This window comes from Acinonyx jubatus, chromosome B2 (genome assembly GCF_027475565.1).
Source record: "Acinonyx jubatus isolate Ajub_Pintada_27869175 chromosome B2, VMU_Ajub_asm_v1.0, whole genome shotgun sequence".
Taxonomy (NCBI): domain Eukaryota; kingdom Metazoa; phylum Chordata; class Mammalia; order Carnivora; family Felidae; genus Acinonyx; species Acinonyx jubatus.
This window is the reverse complement of record NC_069385.1, coordinates 127,380,021-127,396,725: the sequence shown is the minus strand read 5'-3', so window position 1 is coordinate 127,396,725 and position 16,705 is coordinate 127,380,021. Positions and strand designations below refer to the sequence as shown.

The following is a 16,705-nucleotide window of genomic DNA, read 5'->3' as shown; positions in this document are numbered from 1 at the left end:
TACTAACAACTCCAAATTTAGGCCTTCAGGGCAGTGTACCATACCCACCTGTCTCTAGAAGGTGGTGTATGCAGGCTGTAGAGTGGATTCCAAGTTCACATATATAGCAGGTTGTCCAGAGGTGGACTACAGGCAAACCCTGTCAGAGGCTCCTGGAAACAGAAAAAAAACCATCACCCAGAATCAGAACTGACCCGTAGCACAATGACCTGACCCACACTGGAGAGGTGACTCTAAAAAACCAGGCCCTAAGGAAACAGGAATCAGGCAGAGCAGCCAAAAGTGTTGTACCAATGCTCCCCTGAGTGAGGAGGGTAAGAAGGTTCCATGGTCTGAAAATAGAAGGCAGAGAAGATTACTGCCTTACCGATTCTATACCCTATAGGGAGATTTTTACCAAGAGTTTCTTTATACCCATAAACAGAAAAAAAGTCTATGCAAAAAGTTATCTTAAAGATTGTCGCTCCTCATCAGGGAAATACAAATGAAAACCACACTCAGATATCACCTCACGCCAGTCAGAGTGGCTAAAATGAACAAATCAGGAGACTATAGATGCTGGCAAGGATGTGGACAAACGGGAACCCTCTTGCACTGTTGGTGGGAATGCAAACTGGTGCAGCCACTCTGGAAAACAGTGTGGATGTTCCTCAAAAAATTAAAAATAGATCTACCATATGACCCAGCAATAGCACTGCTAGGAATCTACCAAAGGGATACAGGAGTGCTGATGCATAGTGGCACATGTACCCCAATGTTTATAGCAGCACTTTCAATAATAGCCAAATTATGGAAAGAGCCTAAATGTCCATCAACAGATGAATGGATAAAGAAGATGTGGTTTATATATACAGTGAAATACTACTTGGCAATGAGAAAGAATGAAATCCTGCCATTTGCAGCAACGCGGATGGAACTGGAGGGTATTACACTAAGTGAAATAAGTCAGTCAGAGAAAGACAGATACCATATGTTTTCACTCATATGTGGATCTTGAGAAACCTAACAGAAGACCATGGGGGGAGGGGAAGGGAAAGAAAAATTAGAGAGGGAGGGAGGCAAACCATAAGAGACTCTTAAAAACTCAGAATAAACTGAGGGTTGATGGGGGGTGGGAGGGAGGGGAGGATGGGTGATGGGTATTGAGGAGGGCACCTGTTGGGATGAGCACTGGGTGTTGTATGGAAACCAATTTGACAATAAATTTCATATTTAAAAAAAAATTGTCCTGGAGGGACACCTGGGTAGCTTCGTCAGTTGAGCATCTGACTTTGGCTCAGTTCATGATCTCACAGTTCATGAGTTCAAGTCCCACAAACTACTGTCAGTGCAGAGCCCGCTTTGGATCATTTGTTCCCATCTCTCTGCTCCTCTCCTGCTCACACTCTGTCTATAAAAAATAAATAAACATTTAAAAAAAGATTATTCTGGAGCCCAGCCTCACACCAGGATAGAGAGGAAGAGGGAGAATTCTCTTGTGGTGGCTGCTGTGCTGCCAGCCAAGCTCACTTCCCACCCTTCTCACAAAATAATTGGTGGCATTTGTGACCAGCCTGGCTTCCATATCAGGACTGTCTCAGTACCAGAGCACCATAAACTCTTGAAGATATAATCACATTTTTTCAAAATTACAGTTGGAAAAAATATTTATCTGATAAAATGACACTTCAAACAGATGTATCAGTTGAACTATCTAAAAAATTACACAATCTTGGGGCGCCTGGGTGGCTCAGTCGGTTAAGCGTCCGACTTCAGCTCAGGTCACGATCTCATGGTCCGTGAGTTCAAGCCCCGCGTCGGGCTCTGGGTTGATGGCCCAGAGCCTGGAGCCTGCTTCCGATTCTGTGCCTCCCTCTCTCTCTGCCCCTCCCCCATTCATGCTCTGTCTCTCTCTGTCTCAAAAAAAAAAAAATTACACAATCTTTAGGAGCAGGAAGAAAACATGCAGTGTTGAAAGAAGTAGATTCTCTTTCCTGTGTGGCCACAGGACGCTGATGGTCAGGGGAAGCTTTCACCCCTGCTGAAACCAGAGGACAAGAGGGTACCATTAAAATGAAGCAAAAATGAAAAACTTTAGTAGCAGCATAATGTTTCCTAATTCAACATTAGCCTAATGTCTAAGAAATCGTTGTGAACAATTCATTGAAAGCAAAAAAGCCTCCAATTCTAAAAGTACGTAAAAGTAATCTACAATACTTTCAACCTTTCAGAGGCTATCCTGGGGAAGAAGTCTGAGAAATTATTTAGAACTGAGTTTAAGAAAAATCCACTCATTTGTCTTGTTATTTTTCTTTAAATCTTATTCCAAATGCTTTCTATTTAAATCTTATTCCAGGGTCGGGGCGCCTGGGTGGCGCAGTCGGTTAAGCGTCCGACTTCAGCCAGGTCACGATCTCGCGGTCCGTGAGTTCGAGCCCCGCGTCAGGCTCTGGGCTGATGGCTCGGAGCCTGGAGCCTGTTTCCGATTCTGTGTCCCCCTCTCTGCCCCTCCCCCGTTCATGCTCTGTCTCTCTCTGTCCCAAAAATAAATAAAAAACGTTGAAAAAAATTAAAAAAAAATAAATAAATCTTATTCCAGGGTCATGTGGGTGGCTCAGTTGGTTAAGCGTCCAACTCTTGATTTCAGCTCAGGTCATGATCTCACAGTGGTGAGATTGAGCTCCACATCTGGCTTTGTGCTGAAAGTGAAGCTTGCTTGGGATTCTCTCTCTGCCCCTCCCCTGCTCACATGCTTGCTGTCTCTCTCACTCACCCTCTTAAAATAAATAAATAAATAAATAAATAAAAGTAAACAATTTTATCCAAATATGTAAAAGTAGATAATTCTCATTTAATGAATATTTATTTTATTATGGCAATGCTTTATTTTTTAGTTTTTAAAAAAAGTCCTACTTGGGGCAACTAGGTGGCTCAGTCGGTTAAGCATCCAACCTCGGCTCAGGTCATGATCTCACGGCTCCTGAATTTGAGCCCTGCATTGGGCTCTGTGCTGACAGCTCAGAGCCTGGAGCCTGCTTCAGATTCTGTGTCTGCCTCTCTCTCTGACCCACCACTGCTCATTCTCTCTCTCTCTCTCTCTCAAAGAAAAAAAAAAATAGCCCTACTTAAAAGATGCACTATGAGCTCAACCATATTTTAACTCTTCATGATAGAAAGCTTGATTGCAGAGGCAGGGTCCCACTAGCAGATCCTTGATGCACTGAGAAACTGTACAACCCACAGTGAATGTGCCCTGCGATCTCACGGTTATATCAGTGACATAAATGTCACATTCCCTTTGATCACTGAAACATGCTGTTTATAATTTTCTTACAACATAGGCATATACTTGTTTCTTCAAATGCAAGGAAGGTTGGATGGAAGAGAAAATGACATCCTCAGAGAATCTATGGTCAGAGGTCTTGAGATCTCCAAGCCAGACCTCACACAAACTTGTGGCCAGAAATCACATTCCCTTAAAGTTGGGGCACCAGGCTGACTCAGTCAGTAAAGCATGTGACTCTCAAGTACCTTCTGGGTAAAGTCACCTTCCATACAGCATCAAAGATTCCAAGCATACAAAAACTTAAATATTAGAATACTAAACTATGCTCAAACAGTCCCATTTTTTTTGGGTAAAATGTGTTTCTGTAGTGATTCATAGAACAAAAGCCTGCCTCTATGAAGACTATACATGGACCAAACATTTTCTGTCATCTTCATTATCCAGACATGATCAGAATCACCAGGGGAGACCATTAGATGCTCAAGCAAAGATGGAGAAAGTATAATATAGCCCACACTATATGTGTCTCTATTAGGACATATTGACTGTATGCATCAACAAAATGCAAAGCAGCAAAAAAGGAGAGATACCTGTGTCTTCCATGGAATCAGGTCAGCTTTAGAAAAGAGAACCAAGATGACGATTCTTAACTTTTGAATATGTGGATGGCAGGATAAAAAGCTCCTGAGTAAGCATAGCTGTTATTAGTAATGATATCAGATACATATCCATTTTCAATGCTAAAAAATTAATAGTTTCATAAGCAATAGGTGGTGAGGTTATTTATAAGATACAAAATCCAGAAGCCAAACATGAAGATATGGACAAACCTCAGTACTTGAAAATTATAGACTTTTCATAGCAGAAGACATCACAGACAAAGTCAAAAAAGAAAATAATAGTTATGGGGAAATATTTGAAATGTGTACAGAAAAGACAAAATTTATATCCAAAGTGCATTTGCCTTAGTGAAGACCAAGTCAGCTGGGCTCTCCTGGAGAATACATCCAAGTGGTAAGGCATTTGGTCTCATGCAATAAATGCCTTCTAATACACACACCTCCTTGAGCCTTCTGATTTCTTCTGTGCTGCTTTGTCAAGGAAGTTCAGGTATCTACAGCTGGATTGATTATACCAGCATTGTGTGCAAGCTTCACAGAGCCACCCCAGTGCATGTCAGCACTGGCTCTGGGACTCCTTCCTAGGATCTTAAATCCCTAGCCACAGGAGTCCCATGGCAGTAAAGTCACCCTCATCGACTTTATTCCACCCTCCCTCATCTACCACTTTCAATACCCACTTCCACTTGTATATTGCCAGTTCACACTGTTACATATTTTCCAGGTCTTGTAATTCCTTGGGTGAGTGCATTTTTTGCCCTGGAGTAGGGACTATATTTCTTACTGAGGTTGTATGCACCTTGACCCTAATTTATTGTTCCAAAGGCAGTGAGGTGAGGCAGGTCTAAAGGTTGAGAATAATACACCTGCCTTGGATGGGGTTTTTGCAGTCTCTAACATCTTCAAAGGGAGGCTGCATGGGGAGGGAAATGTTTCTGCTGACCTGGAAGGTTCCAGATAATTCCAGGTTAAATATTATCAGATTCATTTACCCAAATGTCACATCAGGTGAAAGGCACCACTCTTTTCCTATCAAGGTTCTAACTTTCACATTTGAGATTATTCAAGCCTATGCATTCACTCTGGTAGCTCCGATATCCTTAAAATTTAATTCTGGGTCCCATTTTCAGCACATTCTGAAATAAGGTTTTTGCATAAAAGGTTCTCTTTAAATATTCAACTGTCTAGTACAGTAATAATTAGCCACAAGTATCTAATGAGGACTTGAAATGTGGTTATTACAAACTGAGATATTCTAGAAGTGTAAAATACATACTTGATTTTGAAAACTTAGTCCAAAAATGTAAAGTAGCTTATTTTACATGTACGTGTTGAAATTACAATATTTTGGATACACTGGGTTAAATAAAATATATTACAGAAATTAATTTCACCTGCTTCTATTTTTTAATTTGAGGCTACTAGAAGATATAAAATAACATATGTAGTTCATGTTATATTTCCATCGGACAGAATGATTCCATGGGGGCTCTCAGGCTTTCACAGTGATCCCTGAGTTAAGAATTAGCTAACTGAACTTATTATTTTCACAAGAATTGTAAAGCAGCACAGAAGTCAGTCCACTTCAATTTTCATTTGTCAAGGTGCATAGAACTTTATGGTACAAAAAGTGAGCCTTAATGTGTAAAAAAAATTTTAAAAATCCTTTATGGGGTGCCTGACTGCTCAGTTGGTGGAGCTTGCAACTCTTGATCTCAGGGTTGTGAGTTAGAACCCATGTTGGGTATAGAGATTACTTAAAAATAAAATCTTTTAAAAAATCATTTAGGAGGTTGAGGAATCCAAGATGGAATACAGAATATGACAAAAGAGTCTAACTGTATTACAAATCTATGAAATAATCTCACTGAAGGGAATGGTGCAAAAAGACGTTGATCTCAGTAACTTTGAACTGAGTGGAGTCTGTGAGACTAAAAGCAATAAGAACTCTACATAAGCACAGTACTCAAGGTGTTTCCCATAGGAGTACAGGTTAACATTTCTTTCTTTTTTTGAGAGAGAGAGAGAAAGCGAGAGAGAGTATGAGTAGGAAAGAGGGCAGAAGGAGAGAGACAGAATCTCAAGCTGGTTCCATGCTCAGCATGGAGCCCAATACAAGGCTCAATCCCATGACCCTGGCACCATGACCTGAGCTAAAATCAAAAGTCAGACACTCAATCAACTGAGCCACCCAGGTGTCCCAAAAGAAAGGTCTAACTTTTTAAAGTAGATCCACTCCCAGTATGGAGCCCACTGTGGGGTTTGAACTCATGACCCTGAGATCAAGATCTGAGCTGAGATCAAGAGTCAGATGCTTGACCAACTGAGCCACCCAGGCACCCCTGAAGGCTGACCATTCTGAGGCCACTATACATGTATACTAGAACTGAATGATTAAGTAAGTGGGTTAGAGATGGTAGGAGTAATGTTTCTCATTGTTGGAGTGAGAGGTTACAGAGAAGCATGGGGAGGAGGTCAAAAAGATCTATATGGTAATGGATTAGAGTTGTAGACATTAGTATGAACTCACATTTGACTTAATGACTTAGCACAAATGGTTACATAGCCAAATATTTATACATCTGTGCATATGCACATATATTTTATATGTATTTTATTGCTAAATCAGATGAAAGAGCCTGGAAGAAATAACACCTCAGTTGCAGCAAGCACACCAAGTGCTTAGATTTTGGTTTCTAATACCATTCTACAATAAAAGGAACCAGAATTCCTTAAAGAAATAGTTGATTCTAGGACAGGGGTGGAAAATAGATAAGATGATCCTGGAGCATTTGTATGCCAGAAAGCAAAGAAGTGCTCCAATAAAAAAAAAAAAAAAAAAAAAAAGCCAACAACTATGGGGTATTTAAAGGCACACAAGACCCAACTGAAACAGTTCACAGCAGTGAAAGTTTAACAATTTGAGCAATAAAATAAGTAAAGTAGTATTTAACACTGTGAAATCATAAGTTAAATACCAGTGAGTCCTCACTAATGGGGGGGAGAAAGGCTTTCATAAGTGAATATGTGAACAACAAAATACAAATATTCCATGCAGAAAAATTCCAAATAATTTATGTAGATACTGTCAAAGAGGTCGAGCATAATCCACACGCCTCAAGTGTGGGCTGTGCATAATGGCTTCTTGACAAAGAGGATGAAGGGAAAAGGGTACAAAATGAGTCACTTTATAGTGGAGAAACCTCAAAAACACTACCTCTGCCAGATGATCAAGGTTAACATGGACAGTGATTAAGTCATCATCTTAGTTCAGGCTGCCATAATGAGATACCATAGACCAATGGCTTAAACAACCGTAATTTGTTTCTCAAAGTTCTGGATGTTGGAAAGTCCAAGGTCAAGATTCCAGAAAGGTAGATTTCATTCTGAGGTCTTTTCTCTTACCTTGTAGGTAGCTACTTTCTTACTCAGTGCTCATTTTACTCATTCTTCCTCCCCAAGTGTTTGTGCACAGTTGGGGAGAAAGAAAGAGTAAAATCTCTGGTGCCTCTTTATTAAGACATTAATACTATAATGAGGGTCTTTCCCTCTTGATCTCATCTAACCCTAGTTATTTCCCAAAAATCCCATCTCCAAATACTATCACATTGGGAGTTAGGGCTTTGACATATGAGTTACAGGGGGACACAACATTCAGCCCATTGCATACATGCTGATAGTAAGTGATAAGAATGGCACTTTACCTCCATGGTCTTATTCTCAAAACCTCTTAACTACAGACTAGTCATAAGGAAAACAGAAGACAAATCTCAATTTAAGGAGAGTATATAAAACACCTGACCAGTAATCAATCATCAAACCTGTCATGGTCATCAAAAACAAAGAAAGTCTGAGAAACAGCCATAGCCATGATGATCCAAAGAGCTATAACAACTAAATGTAATGTGGTATCCTAAATGGGGTTCTAGAACAGCAAAAGAACATGAGGTAAAGACAAAGGAAATCTGAATAAAATATGACCTCTAATAATTATAAGAAATATACCATATCTATGTAAGATGTTAACAATAGGAGAAAGTGGGTGTGTGGTATATGGTAATTCTCTGTACTGCCTGAACAATTTTTTCTGTAAATCTGTTCAAAACTAAACATTTCTAAAAGTAAAACTTTGATTAGAATGGAGCTAGAATGTATTATGCTAAGCGAAATAAGTCAATCAGAGAAAGACAAATACTATATGATTTCACTCACATGTGGAATTTAAAAAACAAAACAGGTGAACATATGGGAAGCGGGACAAAAAGAGAAGAGAAGGAAACAAACCACAAAAGACCTTTAATGATAGAGAACAAACTGAGGGTTGATGGAGGGAAGAGAGTGGGGGATGGGCTAGTTGGGTGATGGGTACTAAGGAGGGCACTTGTGATGAGCACTGGATGTTGTATGTAAGTGATGAATCACTGAATTCTACCCCTGAAACCAATACTGCACTATATGTTAACTAAAATTTAAATTTATAAAAGGAAAAAAATAAAATAAAAATTTATTAAAAAGAAGACTCTGCTAGAAATTCTTCTACAATTGTTTTTAAGAATAATGATCAATGGGGTACCAGGGTGAGTCAGTTGGTTAAGCATCTGACTCTTGATTTCGGTTCAGGTCATGATCTTGTGGTTCATGGGATCAAGCCCCAAGTTGGGTTCTGTGCTGACAGCACAGAGCCTGCTTGGGATTCTGTCTGTCCCTCTCTCTCTTCCCTTTCCCCCACTTGTGCTCTTTCTCTAAATAAATAAACTTTAAAAAGAATAATGGTTAAAATTAAAAATTTACTGGATTAGTTTAACAACAATATAGATACAGATAAAGAGAGAATTTATGAAATGGAAAATAGAAGGAAATATATAAAATGAGACATGGTAAAACAAAAGGATGGAAATATGAAAGAGTAACCCATGGAACATTTGGGGAAGGGTGGGAGGGCAATATATGTATACTTAGAAAAGAAGCAATAATTGAAGAGATAGTGGCATTAAAACACAGACGTCTTAAGGAGCCCAAGCAGAACAGTTTAAAAATGCATAAGATGGCAGGCTTGCAGTGAGTGGCTATCAGGAATGAAAACAGGTATGCCTGGAAAAGCAGTTTCTCTTCAAATCATCTTTCATGCCACTTGATAAGCATCTTGATTCACCATGGCATTAGCATCAGTAAAATGGGTGATATCAACTATAACTATCTAGAAACATTTATTTCCAATTCAAAACAGAGATTTATATTGTGTTTGTCATAAATCTACATATTCTCCTCTTCCAGATGACTATAATTGCAAAGTAGAGCTTGCTTTGACATCTGATGGCAGGACAATAGTATGATACCACCCTTCTGTGGACATTCCATATGAATCTATAAAACCTATCCCTCAGCCAGATCCTGTACATAATAATGAAGAAACACATGATCAAGTGCTGAAAACCATATTAGAAGAAAAAAATGAACACTTTGAGCAAGGACCAATGATAGAACAACTTAGCGAAATGTTCTTCACTACTTAGCACCATCGGTATCTTCATAGACTGTATCATAGATTCAGTCATAGGAAACTGGATCCACCAAAAGACAGATGATATTGAGATTTTCAGGAATTAAAAGGATGTTATCTTGTATCTCATTTGCCATATGACAAAATGCAATTATGTTCACTGTTATGTAGCAAGACAATAATAAAATGTTTTTTCAGAAAGAAAGAAAGAAAGAAAGAAAGAAAGAAAGAAAGAAAGAAAGAAAGAAAGAAATTCAAACCAAAGTGCATGATGAAAATCCAAAAAACAAAGACAAAGAAAAACGTAGCTAACACAGCTAGAAAATAAATACTAATGGTGATCAAAAGAATAACAGTTAAGAATAGTGACTCTCAACAGAAACAGGTCAGCAGGTAATGTGGTATTTATAAAACTCAGAAATAAACTGACAAGCTAGAATTGTATATTGGAGGAAAATATCCTTCAAGAATAGAAGTGAAATAAGGGTGCCTGAATGGCTCAGTCCGTTAAGCATCTGACTTCAGCTCAAGTCATGACAGTTTGTGGGTTCGAGCCCCACGTCTGGCTCTGTGCTGACAGCTCAGAGCCTCAAGCCTGCTTCAGATTCTGTGTCTCCCTCTCTCTCTCTCCTTTGCCTGCTTGTTCTCTGTCTCTCTATTTCTCTGTCTCTCAAAAATAAACATTAAAAAAAGAATAAAAGTGAAATAAAGCCACTTTCAGACAAACAAAATCTGAAATAATTTGTCATTTGAAGACTTGCACTAAACAAAAATGATCCCAGATGGAAGGTCAGAGGATCTGATCCCAAAAATGATCCCAGGAAGGAATGAAGAACAATGAAAATGGTAAATATGTGGATAAATATGTAGAAAAATATGAATAAATTCTGGATGTATAGAACAATAATAATGTCCTATTAAGTTTTAAACATAAAGAGAATTAAGATGTACAAAAATGATGCTACGTAAATTGAGATAAGCAGCAATTCAGTTAAAGTTTCAAAAATATTTGTGTTATCAAAGAACAGCATAATTTATATGGGACTTGGATAAATTTAACACACATTTGGTAATTTCTAGGGGATCTAGAACCATAATAAATAGTATATAACCTCCAAGATAATAAAGGGAGGAAATGAAGTAATGAAATATAATCAATCCAAAAGAAGGCAACAGAGGAGATTAAAAAGGGACATGGCAGAGATGAGATAAATAGAAAATATATAAGGAGATGGTAGATTTAAACCCAAATATATTGGTACTTATACTAACTGTAAATTAACTTAAGGCTCCAATTCAAAAGCAAAGATTGTCAGACTGGACTTTTTCAAAGGATGTGTTGTTTACAAGAGAAGTCTAAAATAAAAGGATACAAGTAATTTGAAAGTAAAAGAATAGAAAAAGATACACATGCAAATATTCTCCTAAAAAATGTTAGATGCTATATTGATATTAGGAAAAGTAGGCTTTAAGGCAAAAAAAAATTTTTTATAAAGATAGAAACTTAACAATAATAAAGGTTCAAATTACTAGGAAGATATTAAAAAATCAGACACCTATTGTAGGTATCTAATAGCATAGTCTTCTACAAAGCAAAAGCCGACTGAATTAAAAGGAAAAATAAGGGGTGCCTGGGTGGCTCAGTCGGTTTAGCGTTAGACTCTTGGTTTTGACTCAGGTCATGATCTCATGGTTTATGGGTTGGAGCCCCAAATCCAGCTCCACACTGACTGCTTGGGATTCTCTCTCTCCCTCTCTTTCTGCCCTTCCCCTGCTGGTGCTCTCTCTCTTTCTCTCTCTCTTTCTTCTCTCTCAAAATCAATAAATAAACTTTAAAAAAAGGAAAAATAGACAAATTGAAAATCATCACTATTTCCAACAAATCTCTCTTGGCAATGAAAAAATGAACACATAAAAAGTCACTATGGATATAAAATATTTGAGGAACACAATCAGAAAACTTGGCCTAATGGACATTTACAAAACACTGAAACCAATCACTATTATACACACACACACACACACACACAATTTCTCAAAAAATGATTGAAATCATGCAGCATTGTCTCTAACTATGTTGTAGTTCAGCTGTAAATCAATACTCAAAAGGCAACCAGATTATCCCAGTCCTGAGAAGATGCTGAACAAGCAAGACTGTTGGCCCCCAGCTTCAAGGTCAACACTGAGGAAATTAGAGAGAAAACTTGGAGAAACCTTGAGATGACAGGGTTTGTTCTGAACGCCTGATGATTAAGTGGTGGCTGTGGCCAGTGGACCAGAAATCCTGACAAGACTGAGGAAGAATAAAATCAAAAAGAAACTATTGGCATTCTAGTCTTGTTTTTCCCTTGCCCTCCCTGAAGGAACAAACATATCTTCCTTCTGTCCCATTGTGACTCAGACTTCTGGTCCAGGTGTCCACTGAAGCAAAGTAAAGGCAGTATAGAGCCCTATACTAGTGAGGAGCTAGAAAAATAAACAGGGACCAACTAACCAAGGATATTCATTTTTCCATCCTTCCACCTCCAAATCCCCAAGGCTGGTAAGTTATAATCTAAAAGTAATCTCTAATATCCAGATAATTGGAGATCTAAAAAGAGAGAAATAGTTTAAATGGAGAGAAGGAAATGGAGTTAAATTTCCTGGAACTAAAAAACTAGGAAAGAAAGACTTTGGACTGAAAAGGGTTCCAGAGAAGAGCAATGAGGAAAATGTCCAACTAGACATATTTTAGTGAAATTTGAGAATATCAAGGTCAAAGAAAAAATTCTTTTTTTTAATATTAATGTTTATTTATTTTAGAGAGAGACAGAGACAGAGACAGAGTGCAAACGGGGGAGGGACAGAGAAGGGGGGGGACACAACTCAAAGCAGGCTCCAGGCTCCATGCTGTAGGCACAGAGCCCAACATGGGGCTCTAACTCACGAACTGTGAGAGCATAACCTGAGCTAAAACCAAGAGTCAGACGCTTAACCAACTAGCACCACCCAGGCGCCCCAGAAAAAATTCTTAAAGTATAAACATAATACAGCCTCATGTATGGGAGGTAGATAGACACTAGATTTTCCAACAGCAATACTGGATACAAGCAGACAATGGAGTTACATTTTTAAAGTATTGAAGGAAAAGCCGTATTGTCATTCAAATAAATAAAAAACATTGAAATATACAAAGTATCAAAAGGTATCACTGAGATGCATAGTTAAAAGTGTCTTGGATGAATAATTTAAATAGAGGAAAGATCATTTAAATAATGCTCAAAACATAGGTAAATTAAAGGTTACTTAATTGTGCTATTTTAAAACTAACAAAACAAAAGCTAAGACTAAAGTAAAAGAAAATAATGCATCCATTTTTAATCAAAAATCAGAATTCTATTTTTAAAGCCTATATAGTATCTAAATGTATAACTGTAAAATTCTTAGAAAGAGCATAACAGAAATTCTTTGTGACCTAGGGTTCAGTGAATAGTTCTTGTACATAATCCCAAAACCATTATCCATAAAAGCAAAAACAAAAAAAAAAGATAAATTATATTTCATGGAAATTTAAAACTTTTGTTTACAAAACAAAAGTTATTTTTATCCAGAGGATAAAAATAAAAGGCACGAAGTGGAAAAAAATATTTGCAAATCACAAATTTAACAAAGGATTCATATCCAAAGAAGTTCATATGCAAAGAAATCTCTAAACTTAACAGCAGGAAAACAAGCAATCCAAGGAGAAAATGAGAAAGTGACTTGAACAGACACTTCATCAAATAAGAAATGGGCATGGCAAAGAAACACATGAAAACATGTTCACCATCACTAGACATGAGGAGAATGCAAATGGAAAGCTGATGATATATCACTACACATCTATCAGAACAGCTAAAAGTAAAAGGACCGATGACACCAAATGTTGGTAAGGATGCAAAGAAACAGGATCTTTCACACATGCTACTGAGGATGTAAAATAGTACAGCAGTACAGTACTTGAAATCAGTCTGGCCATTTTTTTAAAAGTCAGACACAGACTTGCCATACAATCTAGTAACCACATGCCTAGGCAGTTATTCTAGAGAAATCAAAATTTATGCTTACATGAAAATCTGTACAAAAATGTTGATATCCACTTTATTTGTAATAAAGTTCCCCAAACTGGAAACTACCCAAATGTCCTTCCATACGTGAATAGTTAAGCAAATTTTGGTACATCCATAGCATGGAATACTATTCAGCAATTTTTTTTTTTTAATGAGCTATTGGTACAACAGCTTAGGTGGCTCTTAAGAGGATTGTACTGAGACGCCTGGGTGGCTCAGTCAGTTTAGCATCCAACCCTTGATTTCAGCTCAGATCATGATCCCACAGTCATGGGATCAAGCCCTACATCAGGCTCTGTGCTGAACGTGGAGTCTGCTTAAGATTCTCTCTCTCAGGGCACCTGGGTGGCTCAGTCAAACATCCAACTTTGGCTCAGGTCATGATCTCACAGTTTCTGAGTTCAAGCCCTGAGTCGGGCTCTGTTCTGACAACTCAGAACCTGGAGCCCGCTTCAGATTCTGTCTCCCTCTCTCTCTCTGCTTCTGTTCCCCTGCTTGTGTTCTCTCTCTCTCTCAAAAATAAATAAAAACTTCTAAAAATTAAAAAAAAGATTCTCTCTTTCTACCCCTCTCCCTCTCCACCCCGTGACTTGCTCTTGCTCTCTCTTTCTCTCAAAAAAAAAAAAAAAAAAAAAGGAAGGGGAGATTGAACTGAATGAAAAAACCCAATCCATTTTATATGACATTCTGGAAAAAAGAAAATTATAGAAATGAAAAACAGATAAGTAATTGCCCAAGATTAGGGAAGAGGACAGGGGGGGTTGACTTTTTTTTGTTTTAAAGTGGGGGAGCCCAGGTTACTTCCTTTGCAATAACAACTGTACCTAAATTGTGGTGGTAGTATACAAATCTGTACATGTGATAAAATGTCATAGATTATATACATATAAAAACTGAGTACCTATAAAAACACTGGTGAAATCTGAATAAGATCTTTAGCCACTTTTATCATGTCAATTAATATTTTGATTTTCATAATGTACTACAGTTATATAAGATGTCACCCTTAGGGGAAACTGGGTGAGGATATATGAGAACTCTCTGAACAGGGGCGCCTGGGTGGCTCAGTCAGTTGAGCATCTGACTTTGGCTCAGGTCATGATCTCGCAGCTCAAGAGTGCTAGCCCCACATCAGTTTCACTGCTGTCAGCCTCTCAGTGCAGAACCCGCTTCAGATCCTCTGTACCCCCCCTTTCTCTGCCCCTCCACTTGCACTATCCCAAAAATAAAAATAAAATAAAATAAAATAAAATAAAAATAAAGAACTCACTGTGCTATTTTTGGAACTTTTCATGAATCTAAAAAATAAAATGTTTTTTTAAAGCCTAGGGGCCTGGGTGGCTCAGTTGGTTGAGTGTCCGACTTCGGCTCAGGTCATGACCTCACGCGCTGAGTCAGGCTCTGTGCTGATGGCTCGGAGCCTAGAGCCTGTTTCGGATTCTGTGTCTCCCTCTCTCTCTGCTCTTCCCCCACTCGCACTCTGTCTCTCTTTGTCTCAAAAATAAAATATTTTTTTTTAATTTGTAAAAGCCTATATAGTATCAATATAATAGTGTTAGGAGTATGAGAAAACCAAGGGATCAAAGAATAGACTAATGTCTTGCTTTCTTTGGGAGAACATATCTATGTCAATTCAAAATATTAAAGAAATAATTAAAAAGAAATATAACTTGAAAATGAGATAAACTGAAATATAAAAATAGTAGAAACAAGTCTGAAGATGTCACTAATTACAATTAATATAAATGGATCAAACACACCAGTTAGAAGATAAATATTGTCAAATCGGGCTTTAAAAAAATCTGTTTAAGATACCATATGTTTTCACTCTTATGTGGATCTTGAGAAACTGAACAGAAGACCATGGAGGGGAAGGAAGAAAAAAAAGGTTTGAGAGGGAGGGAGCCAAAACATAAGAGACTCTTAAAAACTGAGAACAAACTGAGGGTTGATGGGGATGGGAGGGAGGGGAGAATGGGTGATGGGTATTGAGGAGGGCACCTGTTGGGATGAGCTGGTGTTGTATGGAAACCAATTTGACAATAAATTTCATATTTAAAAAATAAAGATAAAAAAATCTGTTTAGGGATGCCTGGCTGGCTCAGTCTGTTGAGCGAGCGACTTCAGCACAAGTCATGATCTCACAGTTCATGAGCTCCAACTCTGCATGGGGCTCTCTGCTGTCAGTGTCCAGCCACTTTGGATCCCTCTCTCTCTGCCCCTCCCTCTCTCTCTCTCTTTCTCTCAAAAATAAATAAACATTTTTTTAAAAAAGTAAATAAAAATCTGTATTACCAGAGGGGAGGTGGCCAGAGATGAAATAGGTGATGGTGATTAAAGAGGACATTTGTAATGAGCACCGGATATTGTATGGAAGTGTTGAATCACTATACTGTACACCTGAAACTAATATAGCACTATATGTTAACTAACTGGAATTCAAACTAAAATGTAATTTAAAAAGAGAGAGAAATGGGGGGAGAGAGAGAGAGATACACCTAAAACATAAGAACAAGCCAAGGTTAAAAGTAAAACATGAAGAAAACAAGACATATCTTTAAAAAAAAATTCCAGCCTAATTATACCGATATCCTATAAAACAGACTTTAAGCAAAAGGACTGTTAGATACAGAGGGGATTGTTATATAATGATGAAAATATTCAATTCATCAAAGAGAAATAATAACTCTAAACGTGCATCCATTTAATAAAATACTCTAAAATGACCATGAATAACCAAGATACTTCTGAAAAAGAAGGGCAGAAAGGAATGCTTGCCTATCCAATATCAGGACTTATCCTGAAGGAATAGTTATTAAACAGTGTGGTGCTGACCTTGGAATAAACATATGGACCAATGAAAGAGTGCAGAACCAGAGCCTTCCCTGTGCGGAACTCAGGTACGTGCACAGACCATTTGTAATAGCCCTGGGAGGGAAAGGGCTCGTCAATAAGGGAAGGTGGTGGCAAATATGATTCACAATACAGAAAAACATGAAATTAGATCCCTTCCTCAAGCCATATATAAAATCAAGGCAGCCTATCTTCTTTTCGCTTTCCTTCCCAGCATGGAGAAATTACACGTTGGTGGAGAACACGGGACAATAGACAGACCTGAGGAGCCACAAGTTGGTGCAGGCAGGTAGCCCAGAGGATGAACGCATGGACCCATGCGCCTGAGGAAGCAAGGGGGGCTGGCGCATGCGCTGACAGGGCTTGCTGCTGAGAATGT

General features: G+C 38.2%; 1 pseudogene; it reads left to right on the top strand.

Moving 5' to 3' along the window:
- The first annotated feature begins 9,038 nt into the window (after window positions 1-9,038).
- On the top strand, window positions 9,039-9,670 carry LOC106984882 (39S ribosomal protein L42, mitochondrial-like; annotated as a pseudogene).
- The last annotated feature ends 7,035 nt before the right edge of the window (window positions 9,671-16,705 follow it).